The sequence below is a fragment of the Nicotiana tabacum genome, chromosome 11, assembly GCF_000715075.1.
Source record: "Nicotiana tabacum cultivar K326 chromosome 11, ASM71507v2, whole genome shotgun sequence".
NCBI classification, from domain to species: Eukaryota; Viridiplantae; Streptophyta; class Magnoliopsida; order Solanales; family Solanaceae; genus Nicotiana; species Nicotiana tabacum.
Window position 1 is genome coordinate 46135291 of NC_134090.1, and position 6558 is coordinate 46141848.

At 38.7% G+C, this 6558-nt stretch overlaps 1 pseudogene; it reads left to right on the forward strand.

Moving 5' to 3' along the window:
• The first annotated feature begins 4168 nt into the window (after positions 1 to 4168).
• Positions 4169 to 6127, forward strand: LOC107769542 (cytochrome P450 71AU50-like; annotated as a pseudogene).
• The last annotated feature ends 431 nt before the right edge of the window (positions 6128 to 6558 follow it).

Genomic DNA, 6558 nt, shown 5'->3' on the forward strand with positions numbered 1-6558 from the left:
TGGGCTTTTATGATCGAGTAAGGATTTGCTCGAACTCGAAGTAAAGTTAGCCCTTAGGCTTCATAGATAGTCCCCGACTGAAAGTTTGCTCGAACTCGGGTTAAGATAGCTCTTGGGCTTTTCTATTTGTTACGAACTTCGGACGCCTCCGATCCGCGTTAACTTGGTCGTAGCCTTTTTTAGTTTGGAACTTGCCCTTTGGGATTATCTTCCGGTTCACTTCGAGCTTGACCAAAGAATCAGTCCCCGAGTGGGGCGGCCGTGGCTCGTAAAATCGAGGATCGCTTTAAGGTCTTATGGTCTCGAAATGTTATCAGTTTGTACTTCTATTGTGATCGGCCCTTAATCCTGTTTACACAATAAAGCAAGAGGATGAAATAGAAAATTTTTCTAGAAGCATGAGATAATGGCAAGGAAAAATACTTCTCTCAACAAGAGATTATACATGCATGCTTGTTTGATGTTAGGGCTCGAGTAACCTATATGGGCACGGCTCATCTGACCGTTTGACCCTTAAAACATTTTCCTATCGAGGCCCCGTTGTCATGAAGTAACTTCCTTGAAACGAAGCGGACATTCGAGGATAATGCCTTCCAGATCTCGAGGCTTATCCCAGGGAACCTCGGATACCGTTGAACTGCCCTAAATCAGCACGAACATTGGTTGCCTCGTTAAAAACCTTATCGGAAAAACCCAATTGGGACAAAAACCGATCTAAGGGAAAAAGAGTGCAATGCGTGCTTTAAGATTCAAAGCTTAGTGTCGATCCTTATCGATAGCCAGTAAGTGTTAGTCGAAAAATAGAGAGAATCAAAATGGGGTCGTACCTTTATTCGGATTTTGCATATTTAATGTGTTCTTCCTCGACATCAGGCCCTCGTGAATTTTTACCTCGACCATTTCTCCTCTCATTTTGTGCGAAGCTTCGCCCAGACCCACTGCCTCTATGGTCTCCGTTGTACGGTTGATATCGATCTCTATTTGACCTCGGCTCTTGATCGACGTCCCCTTTGATCCTACCCATGGGCCTACTAGGATAAATGGACCCCGAAGGAGTCCCAAGTTGATCACCTTCGACTCTAATCTTCGACTGGTACCGATTATGTACGTCGGCCCAAGTGACAATCGGGTACTCGAGCAAACTTTGCTTCAACTGATGTGAAACTATAGAAATCTGAGTGTTGAGACCTTACGTTAAAGCTTGAACGGCCCAATCATTGGTGACCGGAGGCAAATCCATTCTCTCTCCTTGGAATCGAGATATGAATTCCCTGAGCATCTCATTTTCTTTCTTCCTTATCTTGAAAAGGTCCGACTTCTTCGTTGCAATTTTAATGGCTCCGGCATGTGCTTTTACAAAAGAATTTGCAAGCATAGCAAACGAATCAATAGAATTAGGGAGTAAGTTCTGATCGATACCATATCAAAGCACCCTTGGACAGAGTTTCCCCGAACTTCTTCAGCAGTACAGATTTGACTTCATCATCTTCCAAGCCGTTTCTTTTGATGGCGCACATATACGAGGTGACGTGCTCAGTCGGATTGGATATCCCATTATACTTAGGAATCTCGGGCATACAGAACTTCTTAGGAATTGGCTTCGGAGCCGCACTAGGAGGGAAAGGTCTTTGCACGAACTTTTTGGAATCTAGTCCTTCTAAGAATGGGGGTACCCCCGGTATTTGATCAACACGGGAGTTATAAGTCTCCACTTTTTTGTCATTATCCTCGATCTTCTTCTCTCTGGACTTGATTCTCTTAGTGAGTTCCTCCAGCATCCTCATAATTGTGGGGTCAGTCCCCGAGCCATTACCATTTGATACCTCCGGCACCGGCTCAACACGTCGAGTGTTCCCTGGTTCGACCACACTTGGAGTTTATTCTGACTTTAAAATTGAGCGACGAAGATCTGTTGAGCTTGCAACATCTCGAATATCACTTGGAGGCTAATTCCCCCATATCCCATTCCTTGTTCTCCTTGGCCACCAGATCGGGCTTCCCTGCGTACACTCCCTCCGGGGTCTGTGCCTAAATCCGCATTTAGAGCAACGTGTGAGCTAACATCAACTGGTTCTATATTTGGCACTTCCCTAGGGTTTATCGATGGTACACCGACCCCTGCATTGTTGTTTTCTCCAAGACCTTCATTGTCATGAACATGTGTATTTTGTGAGCTAGACATGTTTCAGCCTGAGAATCAAAAAATCTTGACAAGCAAAAGTGTAAAAACAACGTGTGTAATGAGAATCAGTAAAGAAATAATCACTATTATCTTTAGCCCCACGGTGGGCGCCAAACTATTTACCTCGAAAATACGAGTAACAATTAAATTTAATTTGTGATTTTAAAGATATATAATTTAGTTCAATACCAATTAATAATCAAGAAATATGAAGTATAGATGAAGAAAATAAGTGAATCAAACCAGTGTTACTTAACCAATATCGACCTCGAGCTCAGTGACCTCAAGATGAACCAAGAACAGCAAAGTAAGAGCAATAAGGATAACAGGACAATTCTGATGAACAATAGGAGTGAAAAGTAGGATAGTATATTCTTTGTCAATGATCAGATTATTTACAAAATGATTGGGGTCCCCTTTATATAATAAGGGAACCCTAAATAAAGTATCTTTCTATTTACAGCAAGGAATATCCTTGATACAGTTGTCTAACCGCCTAGTACGGAATCGTACGATCCTATTCCGGGATTTGCGCCATGATCTCGGGAAGTGGCAAGAATTTAGCTCATTCTGTTACAAATCCATAACGGTACTATTTCGGGGTCGAACATACTCGGATTCGGTATTCCTCGTACTCCTATCTCCGGGCATTACATTCTGTGTTTGAACTCGGATCTGGTCCCTCGAGCTCGAACTCGACCTTACCTGTACTCGGGCTTCGAACGACCTCTCGAGCCTATAAATCGGATAGCCCCGATTCTTACCGTATACATCATTAACACCCTAAAAGTATAAAACTTAATAATTTAGGCATATTTAATATCAAATATAACCAAAAAGCAATAAAAATATGAGTAAATTAATATCGAGCAGCACTTTTGAGAAAAATACACTTAGAAGCACTTTTTAAAAGCTTGACCAAATAATAATTGCTGCTTAGAAGTACTTTTCAAATTATTTTGCCAAACACAAAATGCTTCTCACCAAAAGTACTTTTGAAAAAAACGCTTCTCAAAATAAGATGATTTTTCCAGTTTGGCCAAAATGGTGCGTGCCCGCTTGCTTCCATAAGGATAACATAATACTCCATCATCTTCTATTTCTGTGGTTACAACATATCTTATTATGTTGACCACTTTGAATCATGATTTCCTTGTCTATTTTCGTCTATTTTTGTCTATTTTCTCACTCTCTCTCCATAATTGGTAATGACCTTTTCCTTTATTTAGATTTATTTCTCTATTTCCAAAATAAATTAGCCACTTTCCCTTTTCCTAAATAAATAAATTTCAAATTAGAAGAATCCAGCTAATATTTTGATAAATTGAATTTGCTTAAAATTATTTGATATTTTAGGAAATTAAAAATTATTTCTAATTTTTTTAAAGTGAGGTCCAGAAAGAATAGTGTATACGTAGACCTTACCCCTGTGATGAAATATTATAATTATTAAATATATTTCTTAAGGAGTTGATTAAAAAAGTGACTAAAAGATAATAATATGGACTCGAAGAATGCATTTTATTACTATCTTGATATAAGAGTTTAATCTCTTCTTCGAAAATTGGTCAAAGAGACAGGAGGAATATTTTTTTCCTTTCTTAGGAAAATCCAGTAAGTACAATTACGTTTATTTTCCAGGGAAACCCGCAACCGTTATCCTTCGGGTGTGCACTAGGTAACCTGTTCATTGTGCAATAACTCGCAAATCATACAGGAGATGTAAACCGCGCTAGGCACGCCCGGTACGACGAGCTCTGATTGAGGAGACTGCTGGTGAGAGAAATCTATCCCAGGTCTCCCATGTGGAAAACCACTCACCCAACCAACTCAGTACAATTGAGTTATACTTGCATTAACTATCTTGATACAAGGGGGTTGGTGGTAGTTTGCGCTCCTTTATAATAAACATTATCTATCTTGAGGCTCAAGGGACTATATTCTAGTATAACCAAAGTCAGCTATTAGAGCTCCCAAGTCCCAACCATGGCTTTAATATGGACTACACTTATACTAGCTCTAGACATATACATGTTCCATAAGTTGTAAATAGGAAAAAACTTCCACCAGGTCCAATAGGAATTCCAAGTTTGGGACATCTCCACTTAATAGGTAAAAATGCACACCAAGATTTTTACAAATTAGCCAAGAAATATGGCCCTTTTATGTACTTGCGACTTGGGTTGGTACCAACAATTATTGCTTCTTCCCCTGAGACAGTTGAAAAAGTCCTCAAGACTTATGATCATGTATTTGCTAGTAGACCTCATAACGAGGCCTCTCAATATATAAGTTATGGCCAAAGAAACTTGATTTTCTCCAAATATGGATCTTATTGGAGGAACATGAGAAAATTATGTACTTTGCAACTTCTGACTAGTCAAAAGATTAATTCATATCAATCTTCAAGAAAAGAGGAAGTTTCGATTTTGGTTAAATCAATCAAACAGGCTGTTCAAGATGGTGTTGCTGTTGATCTTAGTGCTAAAGTTTCATCCTTGAATGCAAACTTGAGTTGTTTAATGGTTTTTGGTAAAAGGTTTATGGATGAAGATTTGGACAAAAGGGGTTTTAAATCTATAGTTCAAGAAGTTGTACATTTAGCTGCAACACCAAATCTTGGTGATTTCTTTCCTTATCTTGGTGTTTTGGATCTTCAGGGACTTACTGGTAGGCTAAAGGCTCTTTCAAAGGTTTTTGATGAATTTCTTGAGAAGATTATTGAAGAACATGTTCAGTCTAAGGAACTGAGGGAAACTGAGGATTTTGTAGATACCATGATGGCCATTATGCAATCTGGTGAAGCTGGATTCGAGTTCGATCCCCGTCATATTAGAGCTGTTCTATTGGTATGTATAATTTCATTGAATCAATATTTAGTTGGTGATTAATTTACAAACATATGCTAGCATTTGAAAAATGTGTATAGAAATTTTTGTGTTGTTAAAACTTTAGTTTTATGAACCTCTCTATAGCAACCTCATTTGATCCGATATATTTTGGTTGATATAGAGTAGTGCTGTTATAGTGAATACATATTATAATATAACATGAAAATTGGTTTCGAGAAAAACTTGGCTTTTATAGTGAATGACTATTATATAGGAATGATGTTATAGATAGGTCTGACTGTACTACATCATACATTGACTAGTTTTATGTTGGTTGTCAACCTACCACTTCCAATGAGCAAGCTCACATAAGCGGCACATTCATATGACTGATCTCAACTTGTTTGGAATTAAGATATAGTAGTTGTTATTTTGTTGTTTGTCATTGTTACTACATTAATTTGTTTAATTCACATTTCTGGGGACAATTTGTGCACATGACATGCTTATGGCTTCAATAGACACTTCAGCAACATCAGTGGAATGGATATTGACAGAGCTTCTTAGGCACCCTAATTTGATGAAGAAACTCCAAAAAGAATTAGAAGAAGTGGTAGGAATTGAAAGGATGCTAGAAGAATCAGATTTGGAGAATTTGAAGTACTTAGATATGGTTGTAAAAGAGGGCCTCAGGCTGCATTCACCTGCACCATTACTGATTCATGAGTCCATAGAAGACTGCGAGGTCGGTGGCTTCTACGTACAAAAGGGATTGCGAATTATTGTTAACATATATGCAGCTCAAAGGGATCCTAATGCCTGGCCTGAACCAGACATGTTTTTTCCAGAAAGATTTGTTGGGTGCAACGTAGATCTTTGTGGATACGACTTTCAACTTCTACCATTTGGCTCTGGTAGAAGAAGTTGCATTGGTATGCAGTTGGGGATAATAATTGTTCGCCTTGTGGTCGCGCAATTGGTGCATTGCTTTGGTTGAGAACTTCCAAATGGTATGCAGCCTAGTGAATTGGACATGAGTGGGAAATTTGGTGTTGTAACTTGTAGGGCAAAGCATCTGATGGCAATTCCTACATATAGACTCCACTATAGCTGATTTAAGTAAGCATTTTCTTGTATATGTACCATGTAATTTTCAATGTATTTTAATGGATAAGTTTAACGCTTATTATATGCAGTCAATTTGATTGCTGTTTTTTTTTTGGGTTGGAAAGATAGACAATATTATAGCATACTAAACAAATACAACGTATTAGGTTCTTGGATGCATACAGGGCATCCGTTGTATAAAGATAGAGCTAGGTGCTTGATCTCCCACTTGGGAAACAGTACTAGTAGTAGAAGTAGTAGCTACTAAAGAGTTTCTACTATTACACATAATAGATAAGCTAGATAAACTAGAGAGAGATTGTGTAACATTCCTACTAAACTTCCTAATCATCCTGTTGTGGAGTGTGCCCTGGTGATCTTGTTCATAACAAGACATAGCAAAAGGTGGCGGTGTCCCAAAAAGTAGGCAGTGCTCCT